Consider the following 17,372-nt stretch of genomic DNA (forward strand, 5'->3'; position numbering starts at 1 on the left):
ATTGGCAAAATGTCTCTTTTACCTCCTCAATTCAAGAACAAATGCACTTATTTTAAGAAGAAATGACTTACCTAGATTTTTATTTTTTCCAGTGTGACTCCCATCCCACAGGAATCCCACGGGAATCCCGTGGGATTCCCGAAAAAATGTCAGTCTCAACTGGACAGTCCCAAAAAATGTGAGTGTGGTCCCCAATCTGATTACAGTTCCTCCAGCATCAATTTAAGACATTTCTGTCATATTTTTTTGTCTCTATTGAAATAAAAAAATAATACAGGAAAAGAATAATTCCCTTTAAAGGAATAGTACACCCAAAACATGATTAGCCTTCATTTTCTACTCACCCCCATGCTGAACAACACTCTGGAGTACTTTTTTGATATCTCAAATGCATCTGGAGATCTGGGAGGCTTCTTGCTGTCTGCTGACATTCAAATAATGGAGGTCTATGGCGCCCGAGGCAGAAAGGTCCATAAAAGTCCACAAAAAACGTGTCAATATTCCTCCATACTGCTCGTCCAATGTATTCCAAGTGTCCTGAGTGGGTAGCGTCCATAATTTACTCGAAACGAAGTCATTTAGAATGTTTTTAGAGCATAAACAGTAGTGTATAGGATTTCCTAAAAGCGCGTTCAGGAGTCTACGGAAACCGCGGCAGACCAAACCAGATGAAAGTGCGCATTCAGCGTCTGCTCTGCCGATAATGCGAGCGTAGAAGAAGAAATGTGCTGTTTACCTGTGCAAAGAAAGAAACAACAAAAGAAAAATGTCTGAGGACTTCAGTGTTGAGAAAGAGCATGAGTTCTTTGCCGAGCTGAATGCGCACTTTCATCTGGTTTGGTCTGCCGCGGTTTCCGTAGACTCGTGAACGTGCTTTTAGGAACTCCTATACACTACTGTTTATGCTCTAAAAACATTCTAAATGACTTCGTTTCGAGTAAATTCTGGATGCTACCCACTCAGGACACTTGGAATACATTGGACGAGCAGTATGGAGGAATATTGACACGTTTTTTGTGGACTTTTATGGACCTTTCTATCTCGGGCGCCATAGACCTCCATTATTTGAATGTCAGCAGACAGCAAGAAGCCTCCCAGATCTCCAGATGCATTTGAGATATCAAAAAAGTACTCCAGAGTGTTGTTCAGCATGGGGGTGAGTAGAAAATGAAGGCTAATCATGTTTTGGGTGTACTATTCCTTTAAGTTCGGTGCATATATTGATTCATACATGTGTAATGAGAATGATTAGTCTTCGTAGTTAAAACATTCATGCTCCTAATGAGTGGGTGTAACATTTTTTTACAGTTAATATACAAAAACTTTGTGAAAAAAAAAAGTTGGGAAAGCCCTGGGAGGAGGAGGAGGTCATGAAATGAACTTGTTCAAACACACATATGATCTAAAAACCCCTATCAAAACAGCCTGCATAGATGCCGAAAGCTGTGTTGACATAACAGAAACCACTGAAGGGAGACGTGGAATGATACCAAATAATGAACAAGCCGCTGCAAATGAATTGTTTACTACACAGAGGAGTTGCAAAGCATGAACACACACCCTCCTCTGACTATTTATAGCTCAATAGGCTTGGAATGCTTTGATTTGTCTTAACACCCATAACTCTTAAAAAAGCACAGCGAATGTGCTTCCCTCCCTGTCCCCATGATCCCAGATGATACCAGTTAATGCATCCAAACCCAGTTTTACAAAGCCTGCTATAGCATTTAAAGAGAGACGGGATTAAATCCAACTTTTTCCCCCTCTTTGTAAGTGAAAGAAAGCATGGGTGTGTTGTGATTGTGGAGGCTGAAACACAAGAAGTTGTTTTTATGAATATAGTTGTAATGGGAGGGGTCCGTTTTGCTTTCAGCTGAAATGCTGAATAGGGGTATTTTAGTTTGTTTTGACTACCAAATATAGAGTATGTGCATCTATTCTGAGCTGATTATACATACAGAGTGATGGTGCAGTTTTGAAATATCGTAGGACTGAAAAGCGTTGACAAGTGGAGGTGGTTCAGTTTCAGGGGTTTGTACCGACGAAGGAAAACTCTATTATCATGTGAGCCACAACAGTGAAACTCGGCTTCAAGCATTAAGAAGAAAAAAAAGTCACGTTAACCGTGAATGTCAACAGCTTCTGTGTTGATGGAATTTATTAGTGCGTTTATAAAATCTGGAAAAACAGGGACCTTGTTTTTCCAGGGATCTCAGCTTGTGGCTGAAAGGAAACAGATTCCTTATTGCACAATTAAATGCTACCACCGCCCAAACTGAAACCGTGCAAGTTGTACTGGCATTTACAACACTGGAAAAAAAATCCAAATCTAGATAAGTCATTTTTTCTTAGAATAAGTGCATTTGTTCTGGGATTAAGGAGGTAAAAGATACATTTTGCCAATGGAACAAGACAATTTACATTTAAAATAAGAAAACACAATTGAATTCTCTTATTTCAAGTGCATATTATCTAGTTATCTTATGTTAAGAGTAAAAATACTCATTCCATTGGCAAACTGTCTCATTTACCGTCTCAAATTAAGGATAGATACACTTAATTTAAGAAATGTTTGCTTATTTCTAGATTGTTTTTCCAGTGAAGGAGCCTGTTTCTTTCATTTTGCTTTACTTTTATCAAACATGCACTCACCGGCCACTTTATTAGGTACCCCATGCTAGTAACGGGTTGGACCCCCTTTTGCCTTCAGAACTGCCTCAATTCTTGGTGGCATAGATTCAACAAGGTGCTGGAAGCATTCCTCAGGGAGTTTGGTCCATATTGACATGATGGCATCACACAGTTGCCGCAGATTTGTCGGTTGCACATCCATGATGCGAATCTCCCGTTCCACCACATCCCAAAGATGCTCTATTGGATTGAGATCTGGTGACTGTGGAGGCCATTTGAGTACAGTGAACTCATTGTCATGTTCAAGAAACCAGTCTGAGATGATTCCAGCTTTATGACATGGCGCATTATCCTGCTGAAAGTAGCCATCAGAAGTTGGGTACATTGTGGTCATAAAGGGATGGACATGGTCAGCAACAATACTCAGGTAGGCTGTGGCGTTGCAACGATGCTCAATTGGTACCAAGGGGCCCAAAGAGTGCCAAGAAAATATTCCCCACACCATGACACCACCACCACCAGCCTGAACCGTTGATACAAGGCAGGATGGATCCATGCTTTCATGTTGTAGACGCCAAATTCTGACCCTACCATCGGAATGTCGCAGCAGAAATCGAGACTCATCAGACCAGGCAACGTTTTTCCAATCTTCTATTGTCCAATTTCCATGAGCTTGTGCAAGTATATTTCTGTACCTAATAAAGTGGCCGGTGAGCGTAGATTATTTTAAAAGCATTTTCACTTATCATCCAGGAGTTGGAAATGAATGCAGCTCTTACTGAGTGAAGGTTGAATGAATCCATTATGGAAACCTCATACTAACAGAAGATGTTTAGCCCTTGAACCTCTCCTATTGTTATTTTTTTGCGCTATAATTCACCTTTATGCAGATGATACTGTAATATAATAAATAACTTTCACACTTTATAGGTGTATTTCAAACACGTATACTGTTTATAATAATTTCAAATGTATCTCACTTGAATATTCCTGTCTTCTAACAAAGGCAAACGGTTTTAAGACTGTAAGACAGCCTTTAATGTGTGCTGCTGGATCAATAAGGAACCTTGGATCAGTTGAAGCGTTTCTGCCTGAAAATGAACTTAGATTATCAACAAGTCTCTGAGAAAGTAGACCCAACATTCTTATAAGCATCTTATTCAAGTTCTGTGAATAAGATGAATATAAGTATTTAAAGGAAAAGTCCGGTCAGCAAGAAATAATCAATGGATCATTATTTAAACAAATACGTTCACGGTGATTTAATGAATTTAGTGTTAATTAGTAAAAAAAAAAAAAATTATAATTTTTGTCACGATCACAGAGTCTGGGAGCGGCCATTTTTACCCAAATATAGTAGCCCCTCCCTCCTGCCATCTTCCAGCAGTGACGTCACGGTGCGGTTAGCCTAGCGCCATTCTCCCCGCTTTCCAAGCTAAATCAATGGGAACTACTAGACACATCTGCAATCAACAACAATTATTGAAGATTTCCAGAGGACTTCACCATTGAAATTCACCAGAGCTATAGTGAAACTGACAATGCCCACGTGCATGGCAGCTGGATGCTGGAATACATCGGGTAAAAGTGAAAAAAAGAGTTATTCCACCTTTCTGGTTCCTGATCCTCCACGGACGGGTTGGTCGTTGGATCGCCAACTTGAAGAGGGAGGATTTGCCATCGAACTTCTGGCCAGAAAAAAAACACGCCATTAATCCGTTACTCTGTGCTTCACATAGTGCACTGGTCATCGCCATCATGGATAATAGCACGTTGTGACAAACACCAGATACAGCGCTGGGACTTGATCAACAGCCGATACCGCACCGTGACATCACTAACCAGTAGGTGGCAGTAGTGTTTGTTGACAAACATGGATAAAGAACATTCAGATGAACATTACTCTTAAAGGTATACTATGCAAGGGGTGTTGATTTTCCAGCGAGGCTCCCCCCAGAGGGCGAAAGTAAAAGTGCACTGTCGTAAATATGCTCAGCTGTTCTCCTGGTTTCTCCGTCAAGCCAGGCGCGGTTGTTTTGAGCTTAGCAGACAGGCGAACGCAAAGAATCACCATGTCTACTGCGGTAGAGAGCCCTTTTCCTCTTTCTTGCCTGCTCCGACATGGGCTTTCGCTGTTTTCTTGCTGGTTCCGCCATGATAACTGCACAAATATAGCCAATGCGCTAGCAACGAGCATGCCTTTCACTGGGGGCGTGTAGCAGTTCTACCTGCTTCGTGTCGTCATCTTCACTCCTCCACAATGTATTTATTTACATGATGCAGAACCATAACTGATTATATAAAGGACGATCACTTCGATCTTTTGAAGCCTTCCTCTTCTCATAAATTTGCAAGATGGGTTGTTTCCTGCAAGTCTTTTTTAAAGTATATGGTGAAAGAACTGGAGCTATGATTAAACGCTGAAACTGAAGCTAACTGGATTTATAAACACTAGAGGTCTGCATGCGCAGCAAGATGAAACAAGCATAGATGGAACTTGAAGCGACTATACCTTTCATATAGAAAGCCTGGATCTATCGTCTTGTATCTTTGCTTCTTTCTGTATGTCTGCTTCTCTCTCCTTGAACCCCAGAAGGATGGCCGCTCACACTGAGCCTGGTTCTGTTGGAGTTTTCCTCTCCACTGTCGCTGAATGCATGCTGGAGGGATTGCCGAACAGTCAACGACAAAATGCAGGCGAATATCTTCACCACAAGCTCATCCAGGGGGAGCATGTGCTGCAAGTCAATCAGCTGGTTTTCCTTGATAGAAACTTTTAACCAATCTCACTGTAATGCCTTTATTGTCATAATCTGCAACTCTGAACTTTTTGGTTCTGGGTACATTTTCATTTTGGGTTCTCAGTAATGCTCAATTTTATGTTGTTGTTTTTTTGTCAAGATTAATATCATTTTTACTTTCATTTATTCTTGGTGTAGTCTTAGTTATTCTATCTCTTATCCTTAGGTTATGTTTTCCACAGCTTCAGTTATCTCCAGTTCTGTGTCTTATCCTCTAATTTTCCCTTTGGTTTATCCTTATTTTGTAGTCATAAGTTTTTTTCCCATTTTACCCTTATTTAAGTTCTTTTCTAGCTAAAGTTAAGCCATGTTTTCTCTGCTTGCTCTTTGTCGCCCCCTGGTGCCCTTTTCCTTCCCCTTAGCTCCTTTCTAGCTGCTTCTGTCCACACCTGCTCCCGATTAACTGATTGCTCCACACTTGGTTCCGTCTCCCATATATACTCCTCCTCTGCAGTTAATCAGTGCAGGTTTCTCTTCATTACCTACTGTACTCCTCATGTGTGTTTCACCCTAGTGGCCCTTGTTTTGTTATGTTTTTTGTTTTCCTGTTTATTGTTTTTTGGATTTATGCTTCTGTTACCATTTGTTTATTCATTAAATCAGAAAAACTCTGTGTTTGGGTCCTAAACCTCCACCCAACCTGACATTTATAAATAGATCTGAGATGACGTGTGAATTGGTGCTGAATAAACTGTATTGGATGTTTAAATATGTGATAATATTTATTAGTAAGGGCTTTAGGAAAATCTAGTCTGTCTTCACTAATTTATTTGTAAAATCTAGATCTTGTGTGTTGTGGCCATTTATGCTAAATTATTGTAATTCGTTATTTCTACCAATTTAGTTTTCTTCTTTTGGTATGTTAAATATATTTAAGTTAATTTAGAACCAGAATTTGTAATATATTTTTCATATTTGGAATTGTTTAGATTAAGTTGTTAATTGTAAGACCCTCCCACAGGAACACACAGGATGCTGGTGGATTGTTTGGTAAATGTCTGGTGTGGACGGGAGGTTTGGTAAAAGGATTTTTTTAACCACTTTTTTAGAGCTTCAAACAATAAATTAAAGGTACACTATGCAACCGGTGTTGATTTTCCAGCGAGGCTCCCCCCAGAGGACGAAAGTAAAAGTGCACTGTCGTAAATATGCTCAGCTGTTCTCCTGGTTTCTCCGTCAAGCCAGGCGCGGTTGTTTTGAGCTTAGCAGACAGGCGAACACAACGAATCACCATGTCTACTGCGGTAAGTGACTATTTTGTTCCAATTTTCGAGTTTGAAAATTTACCATGTTTTCATACATTATTTGTTATGCATGTGTCTGAATAGCAATGAGCATGGCTTTCACTGGGGGCGTGTAGCAGTTCTCGCCGTAAAGCAAGACCGACTCTCGCGATGCACGAGACTTCTGAGCCTGTGGGCTCCTGCAATTGCAAGTACGGTATTTCCCCTACAGACCACCAGGGCGGCCGAGAAAACCTTTGTTCCACCTGAAATGACTCATTTAATCATCCAAAACGTTATGGAACACATTAATTAACTGAAAAATGTTGCATAGTATGTCTTTAACATTATTTTGTGTTTCTACCAAGTTGCAAGACATTTTTAGGAATAATTTTCCCTTTGCTTTTATAATAAATAAGCCAAGTCAGAAGTGCGCACAAAGCCAAAAACCACCTGTTAGCATCCACCGCCTTTGTTGGAAATGTTGGTATTTTTGGGATCATTGTGCTTGTTTATTTTCCTGTTGGTATCGTGTGGATTGACCCTAAACTGGACACCACTCAGTGGACCTCAATCTGTACCTGGCCACCCTTATGAGAACCGTTTGAAGACATACCGACAGTTTTTCCACATTAACTGCTACTAATGCTGAACACTGGAAAAAACGATCTAGAAATAAGCAAAAATTTCTTAAATTAAGTGTATCTATCCTTAATTTGAGAAGGTAAATGAGATAGTTTGCCAATGGAATGAGTATTTTTACTCTTAAAATAAGGTAATTAGATAATATGCACTTGAAATAAGAGAATGCAATTGTGTTTTTCTTATTTTAAATGTAAATTGTCTTGTTCCATTGGCAAAATGTATCTTTTACCTCCTCAATCCCAGAACAAATGCACTTATTCTAAGAAAAAATGACTTATCTATTTTTCGATTTTTTTCCAGTGAAATAAAACATTTACTATTCAGAATGTTGCGGATTACTATGAAAAGATGTCTGCAGAGGTAAACACTCTGCTTATTGACTTACCTTCCCTATAAGACTGTGTGGTAAGACTGGTTTCGTCTCAAACTACCACTTCTATGCTTTACAGATCTCAGTTGCACCTGTTACTCTCTGTAAAGTCAAACAGGGCATTGCTCTGACTCAGACAGGCCTGCCCCAATGAGCTGTTTTACAACGATGGAAAAGTCCTGCTCGGACATCTGCAGAAGAAAAAGCTCGGTCGTCTGGACAAGAGCGATTTTTCCTTTCTCAAGCGGCTGGCATGCTCATTTTACTCACGAGTCCGGTTGCATAATAAGACCGTCTGTAACTGTGGAGTCATTTCCATCTGCTAGAAACGGCTGCTGGAAGGTTCTCCCCCAGAATTACAGGCCTCTGCGGTTTACACACTCGCTACAGAAAGCATGTTCGGCCCCGCGGCTTACGCAGGCCGCCTCACTCAGACTAAACCTACAACAGATCGTCTGATTGCCTTCCTCGGTTTCACACATTTACTCACAGAAATCCTGGGACTGAGAAAACAGACGTAAACACAGGATCTGCAACCGAGGTTAAGTAGGCAGAAAAACAGATGTCTGGAGTTTAGATGGCACCCAGTTCATCTGGTGTTCAAACTGGGATCGGCATGTTAATGTATAATTTAGCTGCTCAATATGGAGGTACAGCTATATCAAGATTCTGTGTGATTTTTGTAATAATCCTCATCAAAACGCAATAAACATAAAGCAGGTTTGAGAAAATCTCACAAACCTTGAACCTTTTATGTTAGCTAAGTTCCAACCACTGTCTGCTGGACGGAAAGATGGAGTTTCAGGCTGTTGGACCCAAATGAAAACAGGCAGATAGGAGCCGCTTATGATGGTGTTAGTGTGAGATTTGCTCCGCATATCCATCTGGAAACCTTCCGTTGAAGTAATTTTGGGAAGGGGCGAAAATACTGGTTAGCTGATTGGCCTATGTTGGTGATAGACGGGCCAAATAAACCAATCAGATCAACGAAGCATATGACGTACTAACAGAGCGACGACGAAAACACAAGCCAGGCTACTCTTGCCGAAACCAGTCGGGAGAAGAGCAAAAACATCTTTTCCTCTGAGAAAAGCCTCCAGAGCAGTGTTTTGCTCTTCTTTCAGTGAAGAAATACTCTGTTATTCCGATAAAACTTGCTCGATAGCCACGCTAACGCTAGTTTCATCGGCTGAAGCCGCCATGTTCTTTAGACTGAACTGTCGCGTTTCTCGTTGCATCACACCTCAACCCGCCTCAAAGCCAACGCTGATTGGACGTTCGTTTGGTGAACGGCTCCAAATTTTCTTTAACAGAGAGTCTCCAGACTGATCTGCGAGTGAAACCTTGAAAGCTCGCGAGATCAGGATGGTCTCACAAGGCTACCTACTGCAGAATGACAGTCAGCTATTATCATCTGTAATGTTTGTACGGAGTGAGTTTTGATCCATTATTGTGGCAAAGAACACATTTTGGAAATGGAAATTGGGGAAAAAAATACAATGCAGAAATTAAACTCTGAAAAAGATATTAACAAAAAATAAGGTTTTGGGGAGCTTTACTATTTTCTCAAATTAGATTTTCTTCAGATAATTTTTTAGTTTAGATTTATTTACAGATTTTTATTTTCAAATTATTTAGATTTTTTTAGTTTCTTGTTTTTCAAACTGTGTTTTATTTGATCCCATTTTCTAAACTTCAAGCCCCCCACTAACACTCATTCTGGACAGACAGAAATTTTGTTGCCAACGTCCAACAGGCCAATAGAAATGCATCATTGCTCGTTCCTTACAGAGGAAATCCCGCCTCCAGAAGAAAAGACGCCACTGGTGTGTTCGATTTCAGAGGCTGGTAGGCCGGGGCCTTCGAGGTCCAGGAAAATAAGGAGGCAGAAAGAGTTTTGGGTATTGATTCAAACAGGTCCCGCCTTCTCCGGCTTTCACCGCCTGTATTCTCTGTTGCCTAGCAACCATTGACAGATGGACACACAAAGAATGGATACCGAACTTCTTACTGTTCCGTGTGATAATTTCACTTTAGAGGAGCTTCAGCAGCAGTACCGTCAGATATCAGATTTATAGTCTCACACTGTAGAGTTACTGGAATCTGAGCTTAAATGTCACACAAACCGATTTAAACAGCGACAGATAAAACCTTTCAATAAACTAAACATTATCCGCCACATATCTGACTCAATTATTATTTAAAGCAACTATTTTCATTCATTTCAGACGGAAATATTCACATACTTGTATTGTATTAAAGGTATAAGGGAGAAATTTCACAAATTTTTTAAAAGACCTGACCTCTCCACTTTAAAAAAATGCACATGCACAACCCTGGCTCTGTTTAAAAGTTGCTGTTCTCATAGCTCATACAAGCTTACTGTTTCCGTATGTCCGCCCTAACTGCTAAATCCCTCAACACTATATAGAGCGGGGACTTTATAGTGGACTTTATAGTTAACCGACCGTTCGGACAGATGATCACTGGTTTTTACGCCTCATTGGTCACGTTAGACGTTGTTAGGAATCCAGTTTGTGCTTTTTGTTTGTCTTCCCTCCTCCACCAGGTGGCGCCTGGTTCTCGTTGGCCTCCTTACACACCTGCAGAAGGTTTCCTCATTAACGGAGGACTTTTAAGCTGCTGACTGCCACTACCTCGACGCCAGAGTGTTTGCCAGTTTTGGGTACTCTAGCCAAGCTGAGTTTGCTGAGTCAAACTGAGTTTTAATCTTGCTGTTTTTTGTCGTTGCCTCTCGGCAGGAAGTCATCCTGCAAACTGGATGTTTTGGACTTTCTCCCCCCTGGAAGAATTCTCTGAGCACCAAACTGAGCTGAGGATTCAAGTTTGTGGTTTAGATCTACTTTTCCCCTCAAGGATTGTTTAGGCTTCTCTCTGACCAGGGGGTTCATCTCCACAATAACCCGTTAAAGTACCGCAGGAAAACTAAGTGGCTGTCAGCTCCTCCATTCACTAAGGAAAACTCGCAACCTGGGTAAACCCTGTCCGCCCTCCAGCGAACAAGACATTCACTGGAACATCCCACACTGACTGGATTCAACAAGAGACACCTTTTTCTGGAAACGTGAGTCCGCAACCTTAATCCCCTTCTTCAAATCAAAGACACAAATTTCCCACTGAGCCTGAACTAACCGCAGTATCGTCCCCTTCACTTTCCAGTTCTGATTCGACAGTGTTCGGAGCAGCACTGGACTCACCTCGTTCGCTCTCAATAAAACCTGTTAAACGTTTCCCTGGTCTCTCTGTTTGGTCTTCTGCATGTGGGTCAGAGCTTTAGATAAAATCATGACAGACGTGATTTAAAATTTAAAAACAATCCACACATGGAACGGACGTGGAGAAAGAGGCTTCCTTAAGAAAAGCCTGAGAATAATGCGACCAAAGAGACACGTTAAATCAAGGTGTCGACTAATTAGCACCACAGGTGTCCACAGTCTATTAATTAGTCACATTTTTAAAAGTGTTTTTTTTTTCAGTTCTTGCAAAGTTTCAGCTGTTTTATACTTTCCAAGGAGTTTTTTTAAACCCAGTCTATTACGGACCAATACTGAGACTGTAAAAGTTTTCATAGATAGGTCAAAGGTTACCTTAAAGGAATAGTACACCCAAAACATGATTAGCCTTCATTTTCTACTCACCCCCATGCTGAACAACACTCTGGAGTACTTTTTTGATATCTCAAATGCATCTGGAGATCTGGGAGGCTTCTTGCTGTCTGCTGACATTCAAATAATGGAGGTCTATGGCGCCCGAGGCAGAAAGGTCCATAAAAGTCCACAAAAAACGTGTCAATATTCCTCCATACTGCTCGTCCAATGTATTCCAAGTGTCCTGAGTGGGTAGCGTCCATAATTTACTCGAAACGAAGTCATTTAGAATGTTTTTAGAGCATAAACAGTAGTGTATAGGATTTCCTGAAAGCGCGTTCACGAGTCTACGGAAACCGCGACAGACCAAACCAGACGAAAGTGCGCATTCAGCGTCTGCTCTGCCGATAATGCAAGCGTAGAAGAAGAAATGTGCTGTTTACCTGTGCAAAGAAAGAAACAACGAAAGAAAAATGTATGAGGACTTCAGTGTTGAGGAAGAGCATGAGTTCTTTGCCGAGCTGAATGCGCACTTTCATCTGGTTTGGTCTGCCGCGGTTTACGTAGACTCGTGAACGCGCTTTTAGGAAATCCTATACATAATGAAGGCTAATCATGTTTTGGGTGTACTATTCCTTTAAATAGGTGAAAGCAGGCATTCTCAATCCCTTTCATCTCCATCTCGTCTATAAATCCCTGATGAACTCTTTGCTGTTCACTCTAGTGGCCCTGCTGAGCGTGTGGGTCCCTGCAGCTCCTCCATTCTCACAGCCATTCTCAGAGGATGATGTTAAAACTATGTGATGTTGTTTTATCAACCAAGTTTACTTAAAACGCCTCCATAAAACTTTACCTTTACCTTTTCATGATGCTATTCTATTCACCTATATCTCCATATTAATCTCGTTCAATAATTTGGTTATTTCTGAATTTGAGAAATTAGATTTTATTTAGGGGTATCAGAATAAAAAGACACTGCAGATCATGCCATACTGATAATCCCAGTATTTCACAATAATGCAGCTTTTATTGTTGCTTTCAGCTGGAGGGGTTGCATTTAGGGGTATCAGGTTAAGGGGTCAGATTAAACAAGAAAAGGAAATGAATTAACCGGATTATTCTGGAGTTCTCTGGCAGTAAGATTACATATAACAAGCATCCAGATGGATTGAAATGATCTTGGTATCCTCACAGAAAGCTGAGTTATGTAAAGTTAGATCAGTGGTGGATGTGTCCTCCTCCTGGCTGGGGGGTCAGCCAGGTTTTCTTCAGGGTTTTATTCCAGTCCAGTTGTTAAAGATGCTTCAGATTTCCATTACATAAATGGAAATAAATCAGTTCTTCCTTGAATGGAAACAACCGGATGGTTTTTTACTCAGCGTTTAACATCAGACTTTACTTTCCCCTAACATTTTTGCCCTGTCTGGACTTTTAATTTCTTAAAAAAAGAAACAAAAGTTGCGATGATTTAATGCCTAAACATCTTATAACCAAACTTTTCTTTTTGCGCCTCTTTTTCAGAGGCCTAACAGTAATTTCTTCATCGCCTACAATGAAGTTCTTGTGTGCTACTGTCTGAGAGAAGCCGCAGAAATGCCTTGGCGCGGGAGAAGGAGACGTCATGGATTCCTGAGTGTGGGGCTTTGCAGGAAAGCCCTGAGTCTCGGACATGGAGCGGCTCCAGGTTTCCATGGCAAAGGCGCACAAACAGGAGGAAACACTGAGGGAATCCCGTTATTTTACAGCATGGGAGCATTATAAACACGCAGGGCGAGGAAGGAAGCCGCTCTCGATGCTTAAGTAATCCTCACAGAGCTCTAGGAAAGGGGGCACCTCAGAGCAGATTCGAGGCAGAAGCGGACGCATCTCTTTAACTCTGAAAGGAGCTTTTTACGCAGCTTCAGCTTCTTCAACGAATAGAGAGGATTTTCCTTTTTTTATTCTTCTTGCAACTTTTATAACTGAAGAACATTTTCCCTGCTATGTTTTCTCAAAGAGACTGATTTTTTAAACAGCTTTTAAATATATTTTTTTTCTTATTACTCCCTATTTTTTCCGCTTTCTTCTCCAGATGTTTAGAGAGAACGGGAGGCTGGCGCAGTACCACACCATGAGGTCCATGGAACAAGGTACTGCTGAAGTGTTGTGATTATCTGGTAATCAATCAATTATTTTTTGTTATTGTAAATGCAGTTTAGTATGATTTAAAAGTAAGGGCTTAAATTTTTTTTTTTTTTTTTGCTCTATATGGTTATTTTGATGAGTATTTTAGAGATCTTTTGCTCATGTTGACTAATTTTGGAGACAAAGTTTGTTTTTAATTTTGCCTCATTTTGCACAAACGTGGGTAAAATCGGCAGCGCTGCTGTATGAGAGCGTGACATTAAAATAAAAACATTAAAATCTGGGGATTCCTGCTGACAGAGCACATACCTCTGCTCTCAGGGGTGTAGCTGCGCGTTTTGCGTCGTGCGTAAATCCGGGGATACCCCCCAGAGGAGAATCCGCGCTTCCTTCTGTCAACAAGGAGCACCGGGCTGGGAAACCCTGTCCGGACGCAGACTTTAATGAATTTAACCGAAAAGTGTGAGGAATGAGCCCCCATTAGTGAATTATAACACCGTTACAGATGCCAGTAGCGGGTTTCTGACCCTCTGCAGACACCCGGGGGCAGCAGCAGGCCGCGCGTCAGGAGCCGCGGGTCGCTCCGGCTGACCTCAGGTGCTGCTGCGCTTCCTGGTGTCTGTTTCAAGCAAAGTTCAGCCGTTTCACCGTCACCTACCTTGCGCCTCTAAACAGTGTTTTACGGCCACGGGCGGTAAAGCCATGGCGCATTCAAGTACATCTCGTACATTGATCTATAATGTCTTTTTAAACAACTAATCAAAGTCTTTATACTCAAGATCCTGAGAAACACAATTTGTCGGTTTATTTGTGTTTATTTGTGCAGCTTCATAAAAGAAAATATGACGAGATGCTCCGGTTTACCTCTAATGCTCAGCATCATACTGTATCTTTCTTTTTTGTTGTTGACATGGTAACAGAGCGCCCAATGTGCAACATGCATAACCTCCCCAAACTTTGAGCTGAAGCTCCTGATAATATTTCTAGAATTTAACCAGAATAAATTTAAGCAAATTATACTTTGTTAATTTGTCAGAGAAACTGTGCACATAATAGGCTATGGCAAGACATCGAGGTAAGTAATGATATCAGTAATAATCTGTAACTGCTGCTTTGTGACCCACTGGATATATTTTTAACAGAGGTAATAAATGTCTCTGCAGGGTTGCAATAATGGAACTTTACCCTGAAATATTTAAGTAAATTCAAATTCAATCAACAAAACAGATGAAAAATATACTTTTGTTGTCATTTTCTCTTCTGAGAAATAAAGAAAACTTTATTTTATAAGGGTTAAATTAGAAAAAAAAAAAAGACAAATTCAGCAGCCCCTCTGGATCTGCCACTGGTCCAAATGAGTTGTAATTATTTTGGTAGCAGTACTTAAAAAACAAACAAAAACAAAAAAACAATAATTTAATTATTTGAAGCATTAATAGATGCCCACAGATCTATCCTACAGGTGAAATTCAGATCCTGCTCAAGTTTAACTGTAACATTAATTTGCACACAGGCAAATTAACGAAGCTCAGATTAAGAGATTTTAGCTCTACTTTTACAGCAGCTATATCATCTTTACAATAAGTACTGATTACTTTAAAGTTCTGGGGTCTGACCTCTGTCATCTTAGCAGAGACGCACATAAACACTAGTATAGGCATTCATTATAAATAAATAAAACAAAGCCAATGGCAGCATGAAATATGCTTCACAAAATAGTTTTATTTTTAGTTTTTTATTTAGTTTTAGGAGGTGAAGATTACAGAGAGAGAAACAGAAATAGACCTGACTGGAGTTTCAGGTCATCATCCAAGCATGTATATTAACTGACAGTGTTGGTCAAAATGCATCAGATGCATCCACCATTATACTGGGTTTATACAACAATGTAGGGGATATCATGATGGTTATCAGATTTTTTTAAATAATTTTCCAGATTTCCTAAAAAAATCCACTTTTAGACAAAGTTTTATGAAATAACATAATTACATTCCTGCATCTTATTCCACTTAAAAGTTATTTGTAAATAAAAAAAAAGATTTTACCTTTGACAACCTTTGGCAAACAGGGAAAAAAGAAACTGTCAATACTTAAACTAACTTTTTAATGTTTTTTTTATCATTTTAATAAAGCAATGCAACATATTTATTGAATTAACTTAATGTTAGTAGTAATAAATGACATGTAGAAAAAAACAGTTTGAAAATACAAAGAATAAATGAAAAATTTTCCATGTTGAATAATCTTTCCCTCTTTAACCTTGTAGCTTCAGGCGTCCAAACTGAATAAAAAGTTCTGATGTCTTTCCATGAATTCACCAAACTAATCCGTCCATCTTGTTCTCTTTGAGAATGAAGGGAAAAATAGAAATGTGTCTCATAGCTGATAGCTAAGCTAACTGCTATTGTTTATCTTTGCAGAGGAAAAAACATTCTACCTGTAGCTTTACACTTTTTTCTTCATATTTACATATTTTATGAAGTTTCAAACATTATTTTGCATCCATAAAATCCTCTTACCAAAAATTTTGATCTGAAACCTTTATTTTATACTTCTTGTATTGATTTTAACAACATGCTTACTGTTTTACTCAAACAGTAACATACCCCAGACATAACATTAAGACCATATTGTATGCCGACTGATTTTATGTCAAGTTCTCTTTCCATATTTGGAGCTGGACGTCATGTTTCACGAGCCAAGACATCCCAGATTATACAAAATTTACCAAGCTTGTTCTTTTTAAAATAAATGATCTGATGAAGGGTCAAAGTAAAAATAAAAGTGATACAGATTGGAGACTTCTTAAAGATACATTTCACAAATATTCATAAACAAATATAGATGGAAGTAATTATATTCATTTATAGGTCCACTTTTAATAAAAAATGTTCATCTTTTAAAATATATGTTAAATAATTTAATGGGATTTTATAATTTATTTGTGCATTTTATAATTTAAAGGTACATTTACTGTAATATTTGAATCAATATAAATACAATTAACCATCTAAAATGTGCATATATTTATATTTAATGGCGCATTCACAGTTATGTATTACATAATACAGTGTTTGCATTCCACATACATCAAGGATGACATCATAAGGTTGTGAAAAGTTTTTGAGATAAAAAATTCTTCAGGATAGACAACAAAGATACACATTTTAGGATTTGAAAATAGACCGGTGATTTTTAAAATCTGTTTAGAAATGATGAGCATGAAAACCAACACCAACCAATTTTACAAATTCATAAAAAAATAAAAAATAAAAATTATAATTTTTTTTTTTTAATATTATCATAATTTTTATCTGTTTTGGAATGACTATGATCTGAATGACTGAGAATCTTCACCAGCATTATACAAATTATTATCATTTTTTTGCTCAGAAAAATATATAATTTCTTTTTTCATGATATCTATCTTTGCAAGTGGAGCTAGAAAGAAGTGACATAGATACAACAATCAAAAACATGTTCAATGTTTTTACCTTCGCACCCACAAAATGTACAATTATTGTAATTATAATACATATATTTTCTTTGGAAGGTTGATACTGACGTACAAATTTGAAAAGAATCTCTTTGATTTTGTTCATAACAATATATCGATAAGGTACTAGGAAGGTGAAGTTCCAGAGTTTCTTGTCCATAGAGTCCATCTGTGTTTACATACAGTATAGTGGTAGAGACTGGCAGAAGCTGGTTCCTGATAAAAACATTGATACATCTCTTATCTGCAAGTGGAATGCCAGCTATATGATATAATGCTTTTTAAAAATTATAAATAAACACTTTGTTTATTTACAAGGCCCTTCTTGGATTACTGCCATCTTACATTTCTTACACAGAAAAGCATGGCTTCTTCTGCCCTGAGTGCCAACAGCTTCTGCTCACTGTTCCTTTTGCCTGAACAGAACTAGGGAAGAAAGCCTTTAGCTACGCGGCTCCTTGTGCGTGGAATTAT

Source organism: Cyprinodon tularosa, unplaced genomic scaffold (genome assembly GCF_016077235.1).
Source record: "Cyprinodon tularosa strain WSP-4 unplaced genomic scaffold, ASM1607723v1 ctg99, whole genome shotgun sequence".
Taxonomy (NCBI): domain Eukaryota; kingdom Metazoa; phylum Chordata; class Actinopteri; order Cyprinodontiformes; family Cyprinodontidae; genus Cyprinodon; species Cyprinodon tularosa.